We start from the raw sequence: 27,383 nt of genomic DNA, 5'->3' as shown, positions 1-27,383 counted from the left end.
TTGCAGCATTGTGCAGGACACATGCTGCCACTATGATCCTGCACACTACTGGGGGAGCGTATAACAGCTGCCCACCAGAACGGTCAAGGGAGCGGAAGCGTGACTTGAGCACTCCGAATGTGCGCTCCACGATGCCCCGGGTTGCAATGTGGGCTGTGTTGTATCTTACCTGCGGTGGCGTGGAGGGGTTCCGAATTGGCGTCATCATGTGGGTGCTGAGAGGGTAGGCACTGTCCCCTGGGGAGGTGGTGATGGGTATCATTAGTGGGGTTGTGACATTACTCAGTATCTGACATGCATGCATGCGCAGTGGCATTTATACTCACCGAGCAGCCATGTATCGCCATGCCGCCCAGCTTCTATGTCCCGGTTTAGGGTAGACATTCTGTAAATGAAACTGTCGTGGGTGGAGCCTGGATAGTTGGCGTATACTGAGGTGATGATTCCCTTGGCATCACATACTACCTGGACGTTGATGGAATGCCAGTGCTTGCGGTTTCGATAGATGTGCTCAGTTGCCCTGGGGGGACGTAGAGCCACATGGGTGCAATCAATGGCACCTAGCACTTTGGGGAATTATGCCACCCTGTAGAAATCCTGGGCGACAGCCTGCCTTTCTGCAGGTGTTCTGGGCAGGTATATGTGCCTGCGGACACATGGGCGTGCAGTGATGATGGCCAAGACCTGGTGTAGGCAGCGTGACTGCGTGGCCTCTGACACCCCCCCACTATGGCACTTGTCCGCTGAAATGATCCAGTGGCCAAGAAGTGCAGTACATTAAGGACCTTCTCCAGGGGGCTGAGTGCTTGGGAGCTCAGGGTGGTTGATGTGAGGTCATCCTCCCACTCACTGACCAGGTTGAGTATTATGTGAGGTGGAAACCTGTACCTCCCATACACATGGTCATCAGGCATCCCAAAAAGGCTGGTTCTGGGTGTACAAATTCTGGCCCTGACTATCCTCCTCCTCCTCCTGCGGTATCCCACGGCCACTGCTGCTAGGAACGGTATATTCATCCTGGCGTATGAGCTTGTTTGTTGCTTGCGTGCACTTTTATGCTCTGCGGGTCGACGTACGCCTACTTCCTGCTGGCGTACGTGTTTCCGCATTGGCCACGTTCGATTCCATGAATACGTGTTATAGGCGAGCGTGTGAAACTTCCCAAGCACCCCTGGAATACACGTACCCAGCCCAATCGCGTGTGAAACTTCCCGCGCGCACCCCTGAAATACTCGCACCCAGCCCAATCGCGTGTAAGACTTCCCACGCACCCCTGAAATACACGTACCCAGCCCAATCGTGTGTGAAAATTCTCACGCACCCCTGAAATACACGCACACGCTCCCCCAGGCCCGATCACGTGTGAAACTTCTCGCGCACCCCTGAAATACACGTACCCAGCCCAATCGCGTGTAAAACTTCTCGCGCACCCCTGAAATACCCGCACCCAGCCCAATCGCGTGTAAGACTTCCCGCGCACCCCTGAAATACACGTACCCAGCCCAATCGCGTGTGAAACTTCTCACGCACCCCTGAAATACACGCACACGCTCCCCCAGGCCCGATCGTGTGTGAAACTTCTTGCGCACCCCTGAAATACACCTACCGAGACCAATCGCGTGTAAAATTTCTCGCGCACCCCTGAAATACCCGCACCCAGCCCAATCACGTGTGAAACTTCCCGCACACCCCTGAAATACCCGCACCCAGCCCAATCGCGTGTAAAACTTCTCGCGCACCCCTGAAATACCCGCACCCAGCCCAATCGCGTGTAAAACTTCCCGCGCACCCCTGAAATACGCGTACCCAGCCCAATCGCGTGTGAAACTTTTCACGCACCCCTGAAATACACGCACACGCTCACCCAGGCCCGATCGCGTGTGAAACTTCTTGTGCACCCCTGAAATACACGTACCCAGCCCAATCGCGTGTGAAACTTCTCACGCACCCCTAAAATACACGCACACACTCCCCCAGGCCCGATCGCATGTGAAACTTCTCGCGCACGCGTGTTCCCGAGACCCGTAATACACGTTCCCCGCTTTGTGTTTGCTGTTTGCCAGTCCGGTGAACTGGTCCAGGGTTAGCACAGCCCTTGGCGATGGTTTTGCGATCTTGATGGCTTTTCCTTGCGCGAAGGCGTTCTTGGGGGCGTAACTGGCGCTGCTGCAGGCTCGCTGCGCCACTCTGCGCCACGTCTGCTTTTGTAGGCGAGAATCCATGAATACGCTGAGCGCGGTAATTGATTTTATCGCACGCGGCTGGCGCAGACATTCCCACGGGCATGCTGTGCGCCAGCCACGTGCAACACTTTTGTGAGGAATTACATGAATCGGCCTGTTAGTTTTTGTCTCTTTGATTGGACTGACGGAAAATATCATACTGCAGTTGAACAATGCCTTAGCTTTCGAACTCTTAGATGGTAAAAAAAAGAAAACCGGGAAGGCACGTTCACCGAAGTCGAAAATATAAACATATATACGTATCCGTTTGGAGCATGGCTATCGACCTATTGTGACATTTCATCTCAGTCGTTAATGTTGCTGATGTCGGTGAACATGTCTGCTCACAATTGAGTTTTACGCTGTACTTATGTCAATTTGCAAAACTGCCATAGATGATGTCTCATGGAACAAAACTTGTATTCAATATTTCATGTTCAGGACTCAGATTGTAGAGAGGAGTGTGATAGGTCAGTGTTCATATTATATAAAATATGTCATTCTTTATTAAAATAAATGCATTAGAAAAGTTATTCACAAATTGTCATTCAATTATTACAAATAAACCAGTAATAATACAAAAACCAGACCTGTTTCACACATATACCTATAAAGCATAGTTGACAATATTTACGCTGTGCAAAAAAATGCCCATTTTCTTAAATTTTTTATTATTTAATCAAAAATAAGATTTTTACAATATTGGTCAGTCATTCTTGCTTGCACATATACACCATGTGCGTATGGAGTCCGTTTTTGTCTTGGGTGATTCTGCTGCTGTTGATTGTTCATTATTAGTTAGTTGTGGACGTCTACTCAGCCGAGTCACAGATCAGCAGTAAGCAACTTGCTGTCAATGTGTTCTAAAGTTTTTGCTGTCGCAATTTGCCAAACTGTGCGATTGCCACCAATGAGTCTGCACCACCATGTCTCTTCTTGTTGTAGGATGTCAAGTCCTACCATGGTGGGCAGATAGCGTTGTCTGATTTCTTTGGTTGCTGGACACACCATCAGGAGATGTTGTATTGTTTCAGTTGGTGGGGATGTAGTGTCATGGCAAAATCGGCACTGCAGCGATTGACAGAGACCTCTGATATGGAGAATTTTGTTAGTTTTGAGTAGATTCAGACAAGCTCGCAAGATTAGGTTACGGGCTTTTTTGTTTGGAAATTGCTTTATTAGCTGCTGTGGCTCATTTCGTTTTGTTGTGTTACTTGGTAGATGTGAAGTGAGTTGTAGTTTTGCTGCAATGTCATTAGTCTTTGCCCAGTCCGCGTCTTTGAGTTTACGTAGGACTCTACAGGGATTTGAAATTAGTTCCTCTTCATCTGAAGCGATTGTCTGGAACACAGTTTGATTTTCTCTTTGCCATTTGTTTAGCATCTCAGATTTTTGCCCATCCATCTCAAGTTTAATCATGCGGAATATTGCATTACTGTTTTCCATTCTGCATTTTCTGAAAAGCATGATGGTATTGCAGCTCAGCGTACATTCCAAGGACTGGAGACTTAATTTGCGTCTGATTGCTACTCCTGATGTTGAATTCGGGAGTTTAAGCACCTGTCGCCAGAACGAAGCTTCAAATTTGGCCCATATTTGCTTGGGAATGGTGGGCATCGCTTCAGTGCCATATGTAACGGCGGGTACAACTTTCATTTTGTAGAAGTTGATCATTGGCAACAGGGAGAATTTCCCAAATTTGTTGTCTATGGCCTTGGCTTGGGCCGCTAATTTGTTAATTTCTATCTGCAGCTCGTGTTGCATGGTCGTTTCGTGCTGCGAGCAGTCTAGGTGGACTCCCAGGTATTTAAACAATTTGACAATCTCAAATTTATTTTGCCCCAGCAGTTGAAATCTGTGTTTGTCCTTTCATGTTTTTGGAGGATCATAATTTTTGTTTTGTCTTTGTTGATTTCAAGGTGATTGTTGTTTGCGTATTGTAGAAGGCCGTTTAGTTGGCGTTGCAGCCCTCAGTAAAACACCAATAATATGGTGTACAACAGTGACTTGAAAAGGCAAAGGTTCCCTTCATCTCGATCTAACACATACCTTTGTGTCATCTTATTTCAATGTAGTGTTTCCTTTCAAGTTAATAAGTCAACGAGCGGTATTCTAGAGAAGTAAGACCTATACTAATCTAAAAGTTACTTAATGAATATCCCTTTATGCTTAGTTTGGACGACCAAGTCATACAGTTCTGAAAAAACGGATGTTCGTCTTTCTCATGGCTAAAAGCATTTGACAAAACACATTTGTGAACGTAGTCTGACATTTTCTTAAGTATTTTTCTTTTTTTTCTTCAGCACCATCCCATGATTGGTGTATTGAGCGATTTCTAAAAAAAATATTTTAAACAAATCATTAAAAACTGACCATTCACTACTCTTCCTACAATCAGATGAGTTCCTATAATTCAATTCAAGAAGAACAGTTATCCTAGTTTCTTCTTCCTGGTATGGACAAGCAACAGTTCTCCATCGTCCAACCAAAAATATGCATTTCTTCTCTTACCTTAACTGGTAAGATGTAATTTCTGATTCCTTAGAGGCTGTACATGTCATATCAATGCAGCATATGTAAAGCGTGTCTTTACATGTGTTGACTATGCCATTCATATGAGGTATTGTAAGGCATTACTGTAGTATTTGAGGCTTTTCTTAGCATATGGCAGCAAATTAACATATGAGACTATATATTACATGTGGTGATTTTGCCATGAATCTGAGGCCTTATCTGTCTTTGAATTGCGTTACTAGGGTATCTGTGGCTCCACCTGGCGGACGATGGTAGCACCTGAACAATGTAACCTGCAAATTGCATGTATATCTTGAGACTATAACTTGCATAGGATGGGACCCTGGCATTTGCTGCATCAAGGACTACCACAGTCATACCCTGAACCCACCTATGTTATAATATACTTACAATATGGTTGCTAATTAAAATAGTATTGGGTCTGTTTAATAGTCTGTTTAATAGTTCTTATTCCATTATTACTCAGGTGCTCATTTAAGTTTTGTTTAAGTTTTCATCCGGAACGCACCCGTTATGTCCACAGGGCCAATGGTCTTGTGACGTCACATGTTGTAATATCATCAGGATCAAATGTCATTTGATGTTGTTAGATTTGTGATGTCACTTTCACTACCGCTGGCAATTTGGTGAATTTTTTATTCCCTGGCCAACACCTGGGCAACAAAGGAGGAATCTGGGCAGGGGGTAAGGTGCTTGTCTCAGGAAATGATTGGGAGGAAAGGCCTAAAAAAAGGATGCCTACCTGCACCAGCATTTCATATATAAAGCACTAATTCATAAGTATTTGTTTTTTAAATGGTTTGTTGATGAAGTCAACTTGGTTGTGGTTGACCATTGTAAATAGCTTGGAATTTACTCTGGAAATGGATGAAACTGGGCTGGGCACATGCATTCTATTAGGAAATGTTGTATAAGGCCTTTGTCCAAAACTGTGACACAGCAAGGGCAACATTACGAGTTCGGAGGTGTGGTACATATTTGGCAGTAATTCCATTACTGCCACTTATTTCCCAGGGAGGTAACGGAATTACCACCATTATTACTGAACCGCTGAATTCCGATTTTCACTTTCCAAGGGTCATTGACGCGCTGTTACGGACGTTTTGTTGTTGGTGTTGTCTTAGTTGCATATTTATAACACGCTTAAATACCCAGAGGTTTCCAAGCGCAGACCCGGGATCAAACCTATGTTGCTTCGTGTCGTCTTACTTCCAAAATGAGCACTTTGCCACTAAGCTATCCTCCCGGTATTTTGAAGTGGAGGATTTACCTCTTCACTTCAGCACCAAAAAGTGGTGTATTATACTACATGCAGAATTACCTCCTGTGGTAAATCAGCCAAATTCCCAATGGAGTCTCATGGATAGCAGAAAGGGGGATTAACTCTACCACTTTTTATTTGGCAGTTAATCCGACAACCCACGTGGTGGTGATGATAACCGGGTGGATCGGTATTGCCACGGAAATTCGACAAACTTTGAAATAGGACTTTAGTAGGTTACATGGGGACAAACCAGTCTACTTTAGATGAAGTTACCTGATGTAAAGGTTGTTCCAATAATATTGCATAATGTAACCTTCATGAATAAAGAAACACTTCTGGCCTCGAATCAGAGAGAGTATGATGTGGAAACACATATTGGATAGAACGGTACAAGCAGGAGAAAAGACGTCTGTCTGTAAATAGGCTTGACTCCAATAACTACAAGAAAAGGTAGCATTCATTCAACAGTTACGCATTCTAACGATGACTCTCTGCAAAGAAGAGGCGAGTGCAGAAGGAGTTTAGGCTCAAGCGCACAGGACCTCAACTGAATGATCACCCAATGGAGAAGAAATCTGGGTTACAAATTAGATGGTCTAGATTTGTTTTTAAAATCATGAAAATCAAGAGTAGGTTATGGGCCACCAGGCTGATATGCAAGTGCTAGAAAATGCATGGCTAACCATGTTAAAAATATATATGCTCCTGGGGAAGAGTGCACGGCCAATCAGGTGGCTGGAAACAAAGATGAGACCTACGAGTAACCACCCACATTTTTCCAGTCCCCCTAGGCTCTTTTCTGGGTGCACACAATTTTTTGTAGGTGCCTAAGCACATTGAACCCTCACTGCCCACCGCCCCTACGCGTTCCCCCAAGTCGCCTCCCCATCCCCACCACGCACCCCTAAATTATCCCCACCACCACCCAACTTGCCCTTTTGGGCCTCCCCGCTCCACAGCTTCTTCCCATTGGGCCGCCACCATAGGCATAGAGAAGGGACTGGGTCAGTTTTCTAATTCTATAGTGGCCATTTTATTTTTTGCAGGGTATTGTGCTTGCGCAATATGCGTGGAGTCCCTCTCCCATGAAAAAAATGCAAAATAAAAACTATTCGCACCCCGGACAGATTTTGTATTTAGTATTTTAAGGGGTTTGAACTCGACAGAGGCTTTATCAAATAAGGTTTTTTTGAAGACAGCAGGTACAAAGAGCATACACGCTAAGACCAAATATAGGCTTTCTTAAATGAAGCGTGAACAATCATTGACATTTTAATGAGATTATATATTAATTAAGGGTATTATGTCACTGTACTTTTGAATGCTGGTATTGTACGGTTTGAAATAACCTTGTTACTAAAAAAGGAAGAGTAAGGGGACTTTTCCGACTTTTGATGAACATGTTCCTTTTACCCAACCATGGGTGGTCATGGGAAAGCCACTTTTTTGGCCTACACCCTGGTCTGGAAAACCAGGACAACTGATTGTCCGTTTTACTCATTTTTTCATGGGATGTTAATTGATAATCTCGTGAACTTCTTATTGAAATGTTCTACTATCATTTTTCTTGCGCTCTCTTAGCAGGATTTTCGCCAGTTTTTATGTTTTAGAATTAGATTGTCTTGATTTGTATGTTGTTTCGAGGATAACATTTGCATTCATCTTTTAATTTGGTTTGGATATGAGCATTATTTCATCTTTTAATGTGAATGCTGATTGTGCTTACGAACATTAAGGCACCTCAAACATCTTCCATGAGCAAACCTTGAGCTTGGCCCATGGGTGAGGGTAATACACGAAATACCATTTCGATCCATTGGCTTTCCAATCATGTGCCCTCACCCCCAAAACTGGCAATTTCTTGCAATGACATACTCATGCAAGTTCTCTTCCTATTAAAGTGTAGTCACTATGAGAGCTGAGAAACACGCTTACCTGAAAGAATGTGAAAGCTTCCTCCATGTAGATTCCAACCAGACCTATATAACCCAGCGGGGCGTGGCTTTGTCCTCCCAGCCAATGGGGAGGCTTGGAGTGGGGGCATTACCATATGGTAGTCCCGCCGCTCTGAGCCTACTCAGGGCTAGAGGCCACCATCTCCCCTGCTGGGGAACAAAGTAAGTGCCCCCCCACATCCTCCACGCCCCTTTGCCACAGGTTTTACTCCCTCCCTCTCCTGCCCAACTTACCTTCTCCTTTCCGGTCCTACGCTGAGAACAGTAGTGTTCCCAGCACGTCCGCTCCCAATCTGCGAGATGCCATTATGGAAAGGGAGGATTTAGTCCCTTCTCCCTCTTCCATGGTGGCCAACTTTCTTTTCCTTTTTTTTCAGTTGTGTAACGCTGACAGCGTTTCACAACTTCCAAAAAGATTCTATTAGTACCCTGGTGCAATGGGCCGGGGCACTAATAGCAACAAGCCCCTTACAGGGGGGCATTACCTCTTCAGATAATGCTCCATGCCCCATGGCTTCTTGTTTAATTTGATTTATCAATGCACTACACACCTTGGACAATCTACTTTGATGACTCTACTTTGATGACTCTCAGCATTTGTGTGTTTGAAGTTAAGAATTTATTACAGTTCTTTTGATGATTGATCTTCACACCATGTGTGCCATAACATCTTTATTCACATGTAAATGAGAAGAAAATAGCACGCTTCCACCCTCAGAGAGCAAATAGCACGCTTCCACCCTCAGAGAGTAAATAGCACGCTTCCACCCTCAGAGAGTAAATAGCACGCTTCCACCCTCAGAGAGTAAATAGCACACTTCCACCCTCAGAGACTCCCTGCACTAGTCCACCGTTACTTCTGAAATCTCCACGTTCAACAATCTGATTAGTGCATCCTATCATTCCTCTTATGACACAACGCCCACTGGTGCCCGTGGCCAACAGGGCACCTTTAGCCTAGTATGTCAAACACAACGCTTGATAGCTTGGCAACAGCAGTGGTAAAGATGCCACGTATGTCCCCTCTTCTAACTAACTGTGTTATCTACCTTTGATACACACCAATTGACATTTTTCACAAAAAAAATATATTTTTTTTGTTTTCTAAAAATTTGCTTCAGCAGAGTGGATACCATTGTCTAACTTCTTTCCTTAAGTGTCCCGATCCACTTCTGCAGCAGGGACTCTCCCTATTTTAGTTTTTGTATGAAGTTTACAGCAACCGGTTTGCTAAGGGAGCCATCTATTTTGAGGTTTTTCTAGAAATTGTCAAACCAACCCTTTTTGTTTACCCTTCTGATTGCTCTGGCTATACATAATCCTTGGTCCCCTCTGAGATAGAGTGCTGACATGGGTTTTTGAGGCTATATAGGTCCTCTCTCAAACTGGCGACGGCAGAAAGTCAAATCTTTAGTTATTCATTAGATAAAACAGCAAAAAATATCAAAGGACCTTCTATATTTGATCCTATGGGATCAAATCTGGGTGTAGTTCAAACAACATGTAGTGAGAATTTACTAAAACTTAAGAAGAAACATTTCCGTACACAGTCATTTTTTACGAGAATACCTACGAGCTGACATTATTCCTGCAGGCTTAATTGTCAGGAATGAGCCCTGTCTCTTCCTTACAGGCAGGGAATATACTACAACATTCAGTCAAATAGCTATCAAATGCAGTCGGGATCTCATGGTGCTGACTATTACAACAGCTAAACGTTTAAGCACTGAGTATCAAAAAGAATTGGACACTGAAGAAAAAAAGTTTCTTGAGAATCAGGCCATTACTAATGCCTGGGAAAAACTGAAAGAAACTAACAAATTATTTGATGATTTCAAGACATCAACCATCGCTAAAAAGACTAACAAACTGAATAAAGATATTCAGGACTTGCAGAAGCTGATAAAAATCAAACCACACCGCAACAACTAAATAAAGGGTGCCACTGTTGAGTGGCTTTTTCTAACTCAAGCAGTAGCAGTTCAGATGACCAGTTGAGGTATAATCAACAACAACAACAGTTTGCTAATTTTCCACCACCACCGTCCCCTTTTTTAGGCAGAGGAGGGCAAGGAGCACCATATTGAGGGAAACCATTGTTTCCCCCATATGCCCCGTCGCAACGTCAATTGCGAGGGAGGAAACGTCAGACTCGATGAGCATGAATGCACAAAAAATCACAATGTTTAATTTAGCCAAGTTTGACCTGACGCCCCCACAAATTTCAATTCTAACCAAGGGACTATCATTTGTGCCCACACAAACCACTGATTGGTTTGAAACCGAAATGGAAATTCGCCTTTATTTAGAACAATCCGTCTGAAAGCATTCTTTGACGATATTCCGGAAGAGATTTCAGACACAGATACTGGTTTACACATTCCATCAACCTTTAGACCCCAAGATAATGAAGTCCCAAAAGAAATTATCACGTTTGAAAAATGTGTTTGGAAGGTTCTTGAAAAATTGAAGATGGAAGAAAAAAGTTTTTTCAAACACAACCTGTCAAGAGTTGAACATAATGCCCTGGAGGAACTTTCTAAAAAATTCTAAAATCGTGATAGAACTGGCCGAAAAAGGCGGTGACATAGTCATAATGACCAATGATCAATATCTCACTATGATGCATGATTTATTACAAGATCAGGAGAGTTATAGAAAAATTAGAAAAGACCCCTCCAATGAAATAAGATCTGAAATAGAGAGTGTGGTACAATATGCTCATGACCGGCAATGGATAGTGACAAAGAATTGAAATTCCTAACAACAAGTCAAGGCCGTACACCATCATTGTACGTATTACCTAAAATACATAAGAACAAAGAGAAGCCACCAGGGAGACCCATTGTCTCCGGTTATGGGTCCATCCATTAACCTCTGTGCACATTTATTGACCTTTTTTTAAAACCTTTAAGTGTCAAGGCAGAAACTTACCTACAGGACACCACTATTCACTATTCAAGTGCTGGGCCACCACAACAACAAAGAATCACTCGGCGAGAAACCAAAGGCCCGCTCGCACAAATAATCATCACGTTAATAACGAAAAAACGATCAGAGATAAAAGAGCAGAACAATGGAATAATCAGGACCGACCCTTTAAAAGGATATACGATCTAGAGCTTTCAACTACAGAAACCATCTCTTCAAGAAGCTCAGTTTACTCATATTCATAACAATTAAACAACACAAATTTTACATGGTCACTTTGTTCATGGAACTCAAGAGGGAATCTTCACTTATACACCCAGCCATCAACTGACCTTGAGAACTTTCAAATTATATGCCTACAAGAGACCTGGATCACTGATACACCAGCATGCGACGGTTTCCTTGCATTTCTAAATCCTGCCATCAAAAAAAAACAGGGAAGGCCAGCATCAGGTCTCCTTACCCTAATCAAAATAAATCCCTATTGGAGGGTACTGACCACCGAAAACATAAACCCTTGGATTCAGATGACCATAATAACAACAAAGACCCATCAAGACCAAAAAGAAAACGATGAAACAAAAATCGCCATACTGAATCTTTACTGGAACCCTGCAGCCATCACAACTAACGAATTCATTGACGCTGTATTCATCACAGTCGACAAACTAGCTGACACTTATCGAAACTTGGAACTAATACTCTGTGGAGACCTAAACATCAATCTCATCACACAAACCGGTACTCCACGATCACCTGAACACCTATCGGCTAAAGCGTCAAGATGGATGAAAGAAATCCACATTCGAGATCTCAGCCTGCTAAACCATGCAAAAAACAATTCTACGCCCTTTATGCCAACATGGAGTAGAGCCTCCTCTGTAGCAATTATCGACTATATTTTTCTCTCTCAAACTCTGCAAGATTCGGTCGACATCGCTCAAACCATAGTTTGCGACGACAGTGATCACAACAAGCTAACAGTTCAGTCATATTCTACCAGACAAGAAGAAGCATCTCTGGCTCAACCTTTACTTGAACTGGATGGTACATCATCAAGACTCCGCATTCCACAAACAGCACTACCATTGCTTCCAAAGAAACTATTAACCTCTCAAAAAGCAGATCTGGAAAAATTGAATTATGAATGGATTCTGCTCCCGTTCCAGCAAACAGTCGAAAATCGCCCACAAAAAACTCATCTACACAGCTACAATGAGGAAATAGCAGCAAAAAAAAAGGAGCTAGCGAAACGGATAAGACAGCTCAAGAAAAATAGACAGCCTGCAAACATCAGTCAGATTGCTAAACTAAAACAAACCTACAACAACTGGAAAAAATCTCAAAAGGCAATATTACTACAAACAGACGCAGAAACAATATTGAAATCATATCGGACGAATAATACCAAAGAACTCTGGAATCTCTTGAATGAAAATCATCAAAAACAACAAAAGCTAACAGCCAATGTAACAAAGGAGACATGGGTCAGTCATTTTTCAAACATGTACGCAGCTCTACCTGGTTCAGCTAAACAAGAGGAAATTAAAGATAACACAAAATGGTCAGTACCCATCTCATATGAAGATCTTCTATTCATGATCAACCGACTTAACACCTCAAGAGCTCCGGGCCCTGACGGACTTTCGAATGCCATGCTCAAACAAGACCCCTCGGCATGGGCAAGCTTCCTGCACAAGATAATTGACATTATAAACTTACACAATCAAATTCCTACTACCTGGAAAACGGCAACAATAGTCCCTATACACAAGCAAGGCTCGCGCGACAATCCACAAAACTTTCGCCCCATCGCCTTACTGGACCCTTTAGGGAAACTCTTTGCATCAGTCCTATTAAAACAACTCACTGCCTGGGCTAACTTGACCGGCAGATTCTCAACACGTCAAACTGGATTCACTCCTAATCTTGGAACGAACATCAATCTCCTTCTACTCCATCTCATTAAACATGAAGCGATTAACAGCAAGACCAGGATATACGCCGCGTTCATCGATTTAAAGATGGCCTTCGACGCGATATCTCGGCAAAAACTATGGGCGAAGCTTAAGGCATGGAACTGCCCTCCGAATATTCTTGAGCCCATCAAACTACTCTACTCAGACACTTCAATCAAAGTCAGGCTCACAAAACAAGGAATAACCACTGAAGCAATTCCAACATCTAACCGACTAAAGCAAGGATGTCCCCTAGCAGCGACTCTTTACAACCTCTATACATCAGATATTGAACACCATCTGGAAAACAATAAAGTAAACCCCCCAAAAATCAATTCAACCCCCGTCTCCATAATGGCATACGCAGACGATATCGTCTTAATGGACAAAACTCCATCTGGCCTGCAACTTTCGCTCACAGCCCTGAGCAATTACATGACCCAAAATGATCTCACAATCAATATCACTAAAACAAAATCTATGCAATTGACGAAACCCCAATTTAAAGCAAAACATCAACCTACCTTCAATATCAATGGAAACAAGTTGGAAAACGTGACAACATTCAAGTACCTTGGTATCACGGTCAACCAATCAAACACAGAAGCAGAATGGTTGGACAAAATTGAACAGAAGGCGCAAGCATTGGCACGCCAAGGCTGCATCCTACACAGAAAATTTGGAAAGTTTTCATTTAAACCGATAATTGCGTACTACAGGCAAAAATACATCCCAATAATAACTTATGGCTCTGAAACAATGTTGAACGCACAAGAAGTAAACTGGTTGAAATTTGAGTCCATATTCTGGCGTAAGATCTTATCCCTACCGAAATCGTACCCTATGCCACGAATAAGGTACGAACTCGCAACTCAATCCATCGGCTCCATGGTACGATGGAAACGTCTGGACATCTATCGCAAACTCCTGTCCGATGATAAGACACCGGCAATCCAAATTCTCAAAACTAAAACAGCGAGCTTAAATATCACAGTTCTATCAAAATGGAAAAAATCTATTACCAAGGAAATGGAACAAGAAGAAATCTCTCAAGAACTTTTAACGAAGCGTCCCCAATATGCCAAAGCCAAACTCTTGCAAAATGACTGGATCAAAACCATTGAACAGAAAAATTCCTATAAACGGACGCTACACTGTAACAAGGACAACAGAAAATTAAATGAACCACAACCATACCTGCGATTATTTCCTGATCCAGTGATTAGAGCAACATTTCTGAGAATTAGATTGAATATCCTGCCGACAAACTGCTACTTAGCCACAACAAACCGGATCCCTAAAACAAAGAACTACTGCCGCTTCTGCGAAATTGAAACCATACCGGAGACCATATTCCACCTAGTCATGGAGTGTCCGGTGCTGGCAGCTCAACGCATGCAATCTGGTTCCCATTTCGATCTGGCCTCACAACAAATGAACACAGATGAAAGATGGAATACTATCCTCAGCGGAAATATCAACAAATACATATTCACAGTTGTCCTTTTCCTGACTAACATTCTTGACCTCAAGCGAAGAAAATTGTAAAGCCCTTTTCACATCCTCTTCGCTCTCGTACAAGATACACAATGATGTAAAAGTTTACCACTAAACTAAAACATCAAAAAAAAAAAAAAAATATATATATATTTGAAAATCAATCATTTAACCCTCATACCCAAAAACTGGTGACAATGGACATAAAATCACTTTACACTAGCATCCCTCAACATCAGGCCATTGAGTGTATACATCAACTACTCACCCAATTTGATCAACAAAATCGGGTCCCCCACAATTTCTTTTTAGAATTAATTACCTTGGCTTTATGACAAAACCTCTTTGAATTTAATGGCCAATTCTATTTACAGACCAAGGGGACCGCAATGGGTGCAACTTTTGCACCATGCCTTGCGATTCTCTACATGTCCAATTTTGAATCAAAAAATATTCTCTGTGACAACAATCCCTACAAGAACTGCATTACAAATTGGAGACGATATACAGATGACATCATCTTTATATGGAGTGGCTCTGAATCTGATCTTGATCTGTTCCTGATTTGGCTCAACAACATTGACAGTAACATTCAGTTTACAATGGAACAAAGCGATGAAGAAATAGCGTTCTTAGATCTTAAAATTAAGCATGATGCTAGAAGGCTGAAATGCTGCCTTTATCGCAAGACAACAGCCAGAAATACATTATTACATTTCTCTAGCAACCATCCTAGACATTTGCGAGAAAAATTGCCATATGGGCAATTTCTTCGTATCAGGAGAAATTGCACCAATCTTTGTGATTTCTACCAACAATCTGAAGATCTGGCTAGCCGTCTGATGGAAAGAGGCTACCCCAAAAAACATATCTCCAAAAAGAGAGCTAGATTCACTGATTGAGAGATTTTATTGGCCCAGAATACCACACCTAGACGCAACTTGGAACCAAACAAAATGACTTGTGTCATTACACATGGCCCCCATACTTTTCAATTAAAAAACTGATCTGCAAATACTGGCCAATTGTCAAACTGAGCCTGCCAGACACACCAGCACCGAGATTCGCCTTCAAAAGAGCAAAAAATGTACGAGCAAACTTGTACACTCTAAATTAAAAAAAACAGTGCCCAGAACAGGTTTATAGGACCTGAAGACCAGGTTAGACATTTCCCATGTGGATCGTGTTCAGTCTGTCAATTCACCACAAAAATGAAAGAATTTTACATCGGGACCAGAACCTGGGTCTTGAACTCCCTTACGAATTGCAAAACCAAACAAGTCATCTATTACATTGAATGCCCCTGCGAGCTATGATATGTAGGACAGACAAGCAGGCCCGCCAATATCAGAATTTCAGAGCATCGCTCCCGGATTAGGTGCAAAACTACATCAGCACCTTTAGTAAATCACTTTATTGAAAAACATCACACGCCAAATGACATCAAATGGTCGATATTAGATGTAGTCAAAGAATCCTCCAATATATCTCGTTGCCTCCAGCAGAAAGAGGCTAGATGGATTCATAGGCTATCGACCCATACTCATGGCCTTAACAAAGAATTCCTGCTCCTGTTTTGACCATAAAACCAAAACCTAAACAAGTTATTCATGTTCCACCTCCTTCAGAGTGACACCTCTGTGCACTCATATAGTTTTCCTGACCTTTCTGGCATTTGCCAATACGGTGTTGCTGTACGGTTTTGATTCCTTTTGAAGGTGATCATATAAACAAGATCCACATACTGCTACACTCCCCTGGACCTTTCCACCACCACCCGCATATTGCAAGCATTTAACTAGTGAGGCCTGCCGCATGGCCAAAACACTATTTTGGATCATGCGACACACAGTTACCCACGGGTATACACGCCCCCTTTTTGCGGCTTTAACAAACATGTTTTTGTTTTCTCAACATGTCAGCATGCATTGGAAACAAACTTGATCAGTTTTGAATACATTGAATGTGCGGCACCTGGTTGCTGACCCATGACACACCCACCTGCGTATGAGGAGATGTTTTTCAGTAGTGTTGCACTAGATTTGAAATCAAACTAGTTCCACAATTAGTGCTATCGTTACATTTTTACATTTCCCTTTTTCCGCTTCCGTGCCTGAGAGTCCAGCGTAGGTTAATGCGTGTGTTCTCAGACGAGAAGCTCAGGGGCTCGACAAAGTGGCAGCCTATCACAATGCCAGACAGATAGGCTGCCAGACGTGAGGTGAATAGTTCTCGAGCAACAAGTGACGTGGCTCTGACCCACCAATGGGGGGAACCACTTTGGGACTGTTGGACATTGGCCAATCAGACTCACTCTCCAGCTAACACACCCCCTGCCACATAGTGACTCACAGCACTCTGGTCCTTTCACCTTCGTCTTCGTGACAGTTGATCATGACTCAGCCGTCCTAGAGACAACTCGCCTTTCAGCGTTTTCACCTATGGCGGGGCCGCCACGTTTGGCTTACTGAGCCAGCAACTTTCGTGCATACAACACTAATAAGGCTGCAAGGTTTTTACTTATCGCCAGACATCATCATAGAAACAAGCTTACACCGGCTCACACACTAAAAAAACATCTACTGCCCATGCAGCACGACATTTTCTCCAATCTCATAGTTTGTCTTTTTCACTCACTAGGACACGCCGAAGCACATGACATTGTCATACACACCCCACTGTGTGTTTAGAATAAACACCTAGACTGCCCTGATTCCACAAATCGGAAAATAAAGAAGAAGAAAAAAAGTTCCTGGAAAAGAGTTCCACATTTTTTTTGAACTAGCACTCCGACCAGAGTCTCGCAATTTAAGGTACTTTGTTGTCCTTTATTAAGACCCTCCATCCTATACACTAACATTAAAAACAGTACCCTGTATTGTCAATTTGCAATATCAGACCAATTTTGGTTTGAATCCCTTTTTAGAATCACAACATTTCTTTTGAGACTGGAGACTGTTTTGTCTTCATGCCCTTGGCATGCGCCTTAAACCAGAGGTCCATTACAGCCAGTTTCCTGTGAGCATACACATGGATTCTGCTCTCAACTAGGGTAAGGACTCTACCCTTTGAATTTTGCAATCTAAATATAAGATTCATTCTAATTTAGCCCACAAGATTCAGAAAACAATCCCTTATGTGTCTGCCTCCATACAGGGTTCAGTCTCTCCCTCCTCGCCCTGATGAAGGCTCCTATCAAAATGTCTTGCCAAGCAGGTGACATTCTCACCGAAACGTGGCATGGATGTTGTTAAAAAACTTTTGATGTCCAAAAGGACCTTTCTTTGATGCAACTCAACTTCAGATATGGATGTATTGTTTTAACTACATCTGGAGTTTAGTTCCTTTTTGGATTGTTTCATAACACAAGCACATCAGCAGACCTGCATTTGACAAACTAAGTTTGTCTAAACCAAAGAATTGGTCATTTGAGTGGCACTTGGATTATTAGCATATAGGTGACCCATTCCTAATTTCTGTCTCAACTTTGAATTGATGTCTTGATTTATTTTTTTCTCGATTGAACACAGCATTACTATGTATTTGAATTTAGTTTTTTTTAAATGATTTCGCTATATGTTTGTCTATTTTGACTCTTGTGCTCTTCTCCATTTATATGCATTATTACATTGTCAACCTATTGAGGACCTGGATTGTTCTCAGAATCTACAGAGGCTCTAACTGTGATATCTGCTTTTGATACACACCAATTGAAAATTTTCTACTAAAAAAATAAATCTTTTTTTTGTTTTCTAAAAATTTACTTCAGCAGAGTGGATACTATTGTCTACCTTCTTTCCTTAAAGGGCCCGATCCACTTCTGCATCAGGGACTCTCCTAATTTTAGTTTTTGTATGAAGTTCCCTCTTCAACCAGAAAAAGCAACTCCACCAAAATGACATGGTACCTTGACCACCCTGCTCTTTGTCACACCTGACCCATTTCTGTCTCCACTGCATGCTCTCCAACTCTCACAACCTCCACAGGCACGTCGTTAAGTGGCATAGCCTAGAGTATATGATCCGGCCTGTGACCCACACATAATAGTCTACCTTTTTTTTACACAGAAACATTTATGTGTCTTTATTATTATCATGAGGTGGGTGTGCAAATATCCGGTAGGTTGCTTCTAGCACAGTAGCCCTTAGTCCTTCCCTCTCTAGCTAGATGGATGAAGACTCACTTTTAGGCAGCAAGCATACAGTCATTCTGTTTTGTAGTGTCCCACACATCTTGCCTTAATTATGGTTAAGAGTTTCTTGGTCTTCTCTGAAATTTTCAGGATACTGCATCTGCCTTTTGGGACATGTAGATTACCTGCACCACCACCCCTGGCTCCTTAGGCCACCAGGATGGGGGTCAGGTATCAAGACTCTTTCAGTTTCTTGGGACCTCAAAAGAAGGAAGCTTTGCAGCTTCACCTCCAGAGCATTGCAGATAGCCTCCTCAAGTAGAATGAGTTGCCTCTCCACCACTGTGCCTTTCTTTCTAGCACCCATGCTCAGAAAACCCCAATTGACTTATTACCCCTCTTTTCTTCAAATTGCTTTCTTCCACCTCACCCTGCATAATTCCGCATTGTGATATCTCTCCTCTAATGTCTCCTTTGCTTATCTTGCCCCTTCTTCTCTACCCTTTTCCTTTCCTACCCTATGTCTTCTCTTCCTCTCTTCCTTTCTCTTCTCCTCCTTTTCTATGACGTACCTCCTTCTTCCTTCCACATCCTCGCTGCTCCACAATGCTCTCTCCCTTTTTCCACGCATTTCCCGGTCTTACTTGTTTGCACTTCTCTCCCCGCCGCCAGCACTTCTCTCTCCTTTCTACCCCCCCCCCCTGTTCTTCTCTTGTTCTTTTTTTTCTCCTCTCATTTCTTCTCTTACCTTAACTGGCAAGATGTCCTTTCTCATTCCTTTGAGGCTGTACATGTCATATAATTGCAACATCTGTACAGCGCGTCCTTACATGTGTTGACCATGCCATTCAGATGATGTATTGTAAGTCATTACTGTAGTATTTGAGGCTTTCCTTAGCATATGGCAGCAAATTAACATATGAGACATATGAGACCACACATTAAATGTGATTTTGCCATAGATTTGAGGCCTAAACTGGCTTTGAATTGCGTTACTGAGGTATTTGTGGCTCCTCCTGACAGACAATGGTAGCACCTGAACAATGTAAGCTGCAAATGACATGTATATCTTGAGAGTATAACTACCATAGGATGGGTGAAACTGTCCATATGCTGCTGCACTAGCATATGAAGGCAGTGCCCCTGGCATTTGCTGCTTCAAGGGCTATTACAGTCATATCCTGAACCCACCTATGTTACAATATACTTACAATATGGTTGCTAATTAAAATAGTATTGGGTCTGTTTAATAGTTCTTATTTCATTATTACTCAGGTGCTCATTTAAAGGCATGGTCTAGTAAAAAAATGTATTTAAAAAATAGATAGGCAACATAAAAAAAAATACTAGCATTCTCTTTTTTAAAACTTCCTATGTAAAATTTTGAGCTATTCAAGCTCAAAATTCGCAAAAGCAAGCACATGGGCGCATCCATTTTGTGAAATGGATGCCCTCCTGTGCTGGCCTTTGCTTTTGCGGCACTAATGAAGGAAAAGCCAGCCAGCTGTAGTAAACAAAAGCTACCGCTGGGTGGCTTTCCCTTCATTAGTGCTGTACGCGGAGGACGGGGACCGGAGACCAGAGCAGGAAAGCTGCAGCTGAATCTCGGTAAGTGCTATTTATTTATTTTTTAAAAAATAAGCACTAGCTGTGTTTTTTTTTTCTACGTTTTCCGGGCTGGATGAGCCCAGAAAACTTAGAAATAAAACTGCAGCTTTAAAAATGTTGTATTTATGTTTGCGGTCGCTTTTGAAGCGACCGCAAACATAAATACAACGTTATTGTGTTGGAAAACGCTGCAGTTTTTCTTTCCAAGTTTCTCAGGCTCCTCCGGCTCGGAGGAGCCGAGAAACTCGGAAAGAAAAACCGCAGCGTTTTCCAACACAACCGCGTTGTGTTTCTGGGTGAACTCCTTTTTTAATTTCCTCATATAAAAAGGGTGAGGTGGAACCCCTCGGTTCTAGCTTGTTACTTTGCACATGTCTAACTGATATAAGAGCTAGACACTTAAAAAAAAAAAATTGGAAAGATTTAGCACTTCAATGCCTCACAAACAGTGGGTTGTTTTTAGAAGTGGAGAAATAACATTCTGGGTTTTAGCAGCTGTGAAATTTTAAAGATTTTTTTTATAGGAACTTGTGAGTTTATGTATTTTAAAGAACTTTTAGTGTAATTTAAATGGTGTATATAATGGTATTGATTTAAATGTATTATTTTTGGAAAATAAATGTTAAAAGATTTTTAATAAAGCAAATGCTAATTTAAAAAAAGTACTACTCAGCCCAAAGATGCTCCACAATGTTCATGTCCTCTTTATGTTAGGTGTGTACCCCTGAGCAATAAGGTAATAAATACTTCATTATATCTTCTCTCTTTTTCTCTCTTCTCCTGCGACAGCCGCATGGACTATTTTACCATGGGTGACCTTTTCCCCATTTTCCCTTTTTATATTTTTATCATTTTGCTCCTCTGCACTCACTCCACCATTCCCCCAGTCCCTCATCCCTTTCTTCTTTAGAAGAAGCTCATGTCCACACCTGCCTTCCTAGCAGTTTAGGGCTGCCAGACAATGCTCAGCCCTGAAAGTGGAAACATGAAGTACCTGGGGATTGCTTAGTTCATATTGGTGCTATTCGGTCACCCTGGATGAGTTTCAAAGTGTGTACTTCTGTCAAGACCACAAAGGTCCACTCATGACCCGGATATGATTATTCCCATACTATGCATTCTCATAACTGACACATCTTTTCTGCCAGACATATAAGGAACCCCAGGGTCAAAGGATGTGAGCATCCTCAGGCTATCATAGGGGGTGACTATGAGAAGGAATAGTGTCCTCTGGCATTAACCACAGCTCACAGGTCTGCTGCAAGGCTTTTTGATGGTTCTCACAATACACTCTGGTGGACATGTAAGGTCGTCGTAGATCGAGCTTCACTCAGCATCATGTCGCCGAACCTCCTGATGGTTCCTGCACCAGATATGACTCGAAAGGGATCAATTCAGTTTGCCATCCGTGTGTTCTTAAGTTTCATGGGCAAACCTTTGGTCTACAAGCTTTTCAAACTGCAGAGCAAGCTAAGAACTGTCCCTATGCAGATGGGATTTGTGGTCATCTCAAAGGCTACTTAAAGCAATGCCCAAAGACACAGCAAGGGGAATTCGGAAGAAGCAAGAGGTGCCTTTCACACCTTCTACATTTCACAAGTTTGGAGAGAAGCTTCCAGTTATGAATCAGAGAACCACTCCTTGAGTCACCAATTATCAGAAGACCTTACCAGTTCCTGTTTTTTGTGTCTTTTTAAACAGTTAAGTTTCAAAAGATGCTCGAAATGGAAGTGCCCCAGTTCAATACCTCAGTTCCTTGTATCTGTTGTCAGTTCCTGCATTCCTTGCTAACTGTAGAGGCCGTCTAGCAGGCAGCACGAGGGGCTCTCTCGAGCGGAGCATCAGCTGGGCCCTGACAGGGCCATAAAGTTCGCGGACATGACAATGTCAGTTACACGTCTTTATTTCATTACTACAGATGGCAAACTGCCAACGCCCCGAACCATGTGACCCCTCGGTACCCCCCCTTCCCTAGCCCAACGTCCTTTTCCTGGTCCTGTGGCCTGAGCTGAGAGCCACCCACATAACTATGTGGGATGGCTACAAAAGTCATGTTACAACGTGACACCAACATTCGTAGCAAATGTGAACCTGATCCAGAGTCAAGAGATTGGGACGTGCTTGGAAATGTGGTTACACATTTCTTGGATAAAGTTAGTGTTACTCTGTAACATTTAGTATTTTTTTGGTTTGTCCTCTGTCACAAAGGGAAACCTAATGTGCACACAGCTATGATCATATGCCAGCAAAAGGCTTACTTGCATTTTACCTGAAGAATACACTGGAAAAACTGGGAAAATGCATTATAATATTGGTGAGGCCACTAAAGGATTAAAGGGCAATTGTGGGGCCAGCATGTTCCTGCCTTTGCAGACACGTTGCCTCCTGCCAACTTCACCTATGAAGCACCCTAACATTAGCAGGATCCAGTAAATATACTGTGCTCCCTTTTCAGGGATCTTAGGAACAAATTGGCAAAGCTGCCACCTGGGCTTCAGACTCTTGGCTGATGTCCGACCTTGCAACCAGAGCAATGTGTATTGGCTTATTTCATTTTGAACAAAGTTATAATCTCCTTCAGCAAGTGGTTCCCTATGCATAATGAATGTGGGTGTTCCGAGCTCTGTATTGGGTTATGTCTCAGTTGCAGTCTGTGCATCTGCTTGATCTCATTGGAAAGCTTCAAATGATTCATTTCTGGGAAATGTTTTTGCAGGAACATGATCATTTAAGATTAAGCGTTTTCTGGTTCTCACGCCAATCCTTCCAGGGTCCTGAAGCTGCAATATTTGACCTGTCCCATAGATGTTGTATTTGACCCCTGTGATCTGTGGTTTAAAACATTCTCCTTGAAGCTCGGATGCTGGAAGCAATCATCATGATTTTAGCTGGTATTTTCATTGCTACTGGACACCTATTCTGTTTTGTTAACCCTCATTTCCACTGCATCCCCCCTATTTCTCATGTTTAATAGTTGGCACGTTACACTGTGTAGTGAGATTTTAATTCACTAAGCTAACTATATCTAGTTTTTCCGGGCTTGGTCTCCCACACTCTTCTCTGGCTTTCACCACAAAGGTCACACCTGACCCTGTAGTGGGAGTATTTCTGTCTTTTGCAGTCACCCAGGCATTTGCCGTTGACCTTAATAGTGGGTTATCCTGTGTGTTTTTTTCACTTTTGACTAGCACCATAATGGTGATCATCAGGGTAATCAGGGGACCAGCATAATTTAAGTTAATTTTATTTTAGTTGAGCTAGGGTCTTCCATCACTTCTTTCTCCCATGGTGTTTGTTTGGCTTTCTGTCTGCTCTGTTAAGATTGACTATTCTTGAGACTTGGTGAGCACACCAAATGGTGTGGGTTGATCCAGTGTTGACAAAGGAGCGGGTTTGGTTACTTCGGGACACATTGCACCCACTTTTTCCCAAATAAGACCCACAATATTCCTGGGCGTGTTGTCAGTTATAGTGGCTAACCCCAGAATCTTTCCAGTTTCTTTTAACAGAAACAGTATTGCATACCTAACCTGAATTAATGTTGTGTTAGCTAGCACTTTTCCAACTGACCTGTAGGAGAGCTTGGAAAGAAAAGTGACTTCAACTCTTGGATGTTCTCAAATGTCAATGTTCTCCTACTTTGCATAAGAGTAGAGCATGCCAAGGTTTACAGGGATACTAGTTGTAAGAGAATACACTTTTCAAAACTCTCATTGTGCATAGACTGTCACACAACAGGAGTTCCAAAAAGGATCCCTCTTGCTCCATGCACACCTGCCCACCTCCCCTTCCCTTATTCAACTCTCCCAGGGACATCCTCAGAGCCATTGTACCGTCCCTCTACCCAGTCCCCATCTCTCCATGGCTCCCCCTATCATTATTAGGGAGACACACCGGGAGACCCTGGCACCCACCCCTTCACCTCTGCTCTGTTCCCGCACCCACTCTCCTCTCTGTAGTCATTAGTACTTCTCCCTATCCAACCCCGCTTTCTCCCCACTTTCCGCTCTTCCTCTGCTGCCATTTGCTTTCTGGATAGTGCAATAGATGTTTCTCACTGTTTCCCTGCAAAACGTCTTGTTGTGTTTTAGGTGCAAGTTAAAGTTCCATATGGAACCAAGTGGATTGCAGAGGAAAAGGTCATTGGTGAAAGTGGTGAGTGAAGCAGGGACGACCATGACCGCAGGATGTGTATTGTATACTTACTAAAGCATTGCAACTTACTAGACTTTGCTCCGACACCTGATTCATAATGGGCAATGCCCCCATCTCCTGTTGGCGACAAGGGAGCCTGTGGCACGAACCCACAAGAGTCCATCTGTTGATGTTGTCCTTCACTCTATGCTATCAGCGACACACAAAACGGACGGTTCTGGAAAGGCACGGTGCAGCACGGACAAACAAGGATTAAACACAGTGAGAAATGCTGACACTGACTGCGTGTGCAGCGAACCACCGGGGGAAAGAAGGAAGCGTTACACTCAGGACATTAGAGGAAGGAACCCGCTCACGTAAGAAAAAAAAGAAAAGGAAAAAGAAGCTGTGCACGTTGCCCTGGCAACATCAACATCAGAGTATCCCAGATTAAACACATGCACATGGATACAGAAGGCTAGGGAAATAATAAACAAATAATCAAACCATTCATTGATTAAACAAATAAACTAAATTATAAAGCTAGCAAGAGGAGCAAGATAAAAAAAAGGATTAAATGTGCTTCCTCTAGTTATTTTTTTTACCCAATCCCTGGCGACTGTCTATTCAGTGGAACGAATGGAAGGAATATTGGAGGAACTACCTCAAAGCAGTAGGACATAAAAATCTTAACGCAGGCAGAAGGAATTCGCTGCTGCTTCATGCACTAGGATCAGAAGGTCTGTGACAGAATAGGGAATTATCAGTACTTACAGAAATAGGAGCTGGCTGAAGATGTAGATGCACAGGAGGAAGTAATGAGACAAATGTCACAATTAAAAGTTTCGACTTCTATTCGAGAGCACAAAAAGAAGCAGAATCAATAGAAGAGTATGTCTCAGTCCTCAAAAATCTAGCTTTAACATGTTGTTTCAGGGCTCAAATAATCACAGTCTTGCTACAAGATACGAAGGGACCAAACCACTCCAGCGCTAAAGATGCTACATTGGCTGCAAGTCAAAAAACGAATTACCTTCAAAACAATGGGAAATCTACAGGCAGGGAGCAATATTCCTACAAAAGAAAATCACCATTTACCTGCCGACCAGAACACTCAACTCTAGCAACGACCTCCGCCTAGAACCTAAACCCTACATGTGGAAATAACTCTGTGGATCAGCTTCCTCTTGCCTAGCTGTTACATTTTGGAACTCCATCTCCAGAGAAATACGAAACATGAAGGGCCATCTAAAATTCAGAAAACTTCCAAAAACCTGGCCCTTCAACTCAAAATGGGACGAAGATGAAAATGAATGAGCAACACCCACGCCCCATGCAATAAACACACAACTGGAAAGATGGGGACTGCGCCAAACCACAGCAAAGTGCAGGGAAGTAGAGAGGCCTCTGAATGGGAGGGAGACCGAGGTGTATCCGTTCCCATGGAGGGCCTTACCAGAAACAAAGAAGAGAGATGGGACCTACCAAATTGAACCACAGATAGAGAACATTCAAATGAAAGGGGAGAGAGTGGCGGCCCACACTCGGAAAGGACGGACCACGGGGCACAGAGAGCTCATGGACATAATTAAGAGGAGCCCCCTCCTCAAGGGGCCTGTGGAGGTGATGTTTGCTACACACCGGGATATGGCCATTAGTCTGAACACGGGGGGTGGAGAGCATAGCACCACTAAATAGCCCTGTTAAGGACCCACACCTCTTATGCAGTCGCACTTGGAGCTTTCCAAGTGCATGATGGAATTACCAATACGACCTCAGACCCAAATAACCAAACGGACTCAAAGAATTTGTCAAAATACTACTTTATTATCAGCTCATTAAAGGAGGGAAACCTGGCGAAAAACGAATCATAGTCCACACATTCATGATAACTTGATTATACAAGGGCTTTATAATCCAATATACATCAGCTATGATGCCATCCTATGTGGCAACTTCAAAAACATATTGATTGAGGGATTGGTTAAGGGAACACACATACCTATAGTTCATATAAGGGTTAGTGTAATTATTGTATTCCCCTTATCTGGTAGGCACGCCTTGAACTACCTCTAAATACGTATAATACAGATCAATAGCAGAAGAACAGCAGCAGATTTGCTTCTGCAACATTGTATAGTACACTGCTACATAGACCCTCATGATTGGTTGACATACTCTCCCAATCTTGGACTTTTGGCTCGTTAGCAGCACGTAAGCAAAACGAAACTCAGGTGAAGAGAACAACATCAGACTACTACCGCCTCGCCCAATCAGTCTACCATCTCTCATTGGTCAGGCCCTAAACCAATGCTTCTTCTTTGTAGTGGACCTTGCGGACCAAGGAATTGTAGGTACACTACTATCTTCATCTGGAGCTTAATTAATTGTCCTTGTTTTCAAATTCTGAATCACGTGTGAGGAGACCATGAGTTTGGCCATTTTGACCTTTTATTTAGTGATATTTAATGACATTATGCTGGGTGTCATTACTCCTCTTGGCCTTTTCAGACATGGTTGCTCGGCCTCAAATATGCTTTCTGCATCCTTGATTGTCCAATGCTTGGCACTTGCAGATGTTTTCTACTTTGCTTAACCTAAGCGAAATATTACTTAGATGCATGGCTTATCCTCTTGACTCCCTTTGTGCCTTGACATTATTCCTTGATGTGGCATCCTTGATCCCAGGCAAATAGATATTCATTGTTCCTCACACAAAACTGTTTTTTCTAGTGCCTTTCAGCTCTGCAGCTCTGGTCTGTTTCTGAGGTAGTTTGGTCATTCTTGACACGAGTCCGGCGTCCATCTTTTCATCATGGCTGCTTTAATCGTGTTATATTTTCTTCTGCAGCAAGCTTCTGTATTTCTCATCTACCTTGCATTTCTGCATATATACATTCACTTTGTCTTTTCTCACGTATATCGTTGGTGCACATGATTTCTTCGTATTTGTTTACATGCGTCTCTTATTTCTTCAGTTACATCTTTATTCTTTAAGTATTCGCATATCGTTTCAGTGCGTCTTTGTGTCTTCTCTTCATCATGTCACTCTGTCCTTGCCTGATTTCAATTGCAGCTCTTCGTTGTCCAATTGTGTATGAAATACATCCTTCCGCCACGTCAGTGAGAGGGTATTAAGACTATAAC

Source organism: Ambystoma mexicanum, chromosome 9 (assembly GCF_040938575.1).
Source record: "Ambystoma mexicanum isolate Mex_15411 chromosome 9, UKY_AmexF1_1, whole genome shotgun sequence".
Taxonomy (NCBI): domain Eukaryota; kingdom Metazoa; phylum Chordata; class Amphibia; order Caudata; family Ambystomatidae; genus Ambystoma; species Ambystoma mexicanum.
This window is presented reverse-complemented; position numbering follows the sequence as displayed.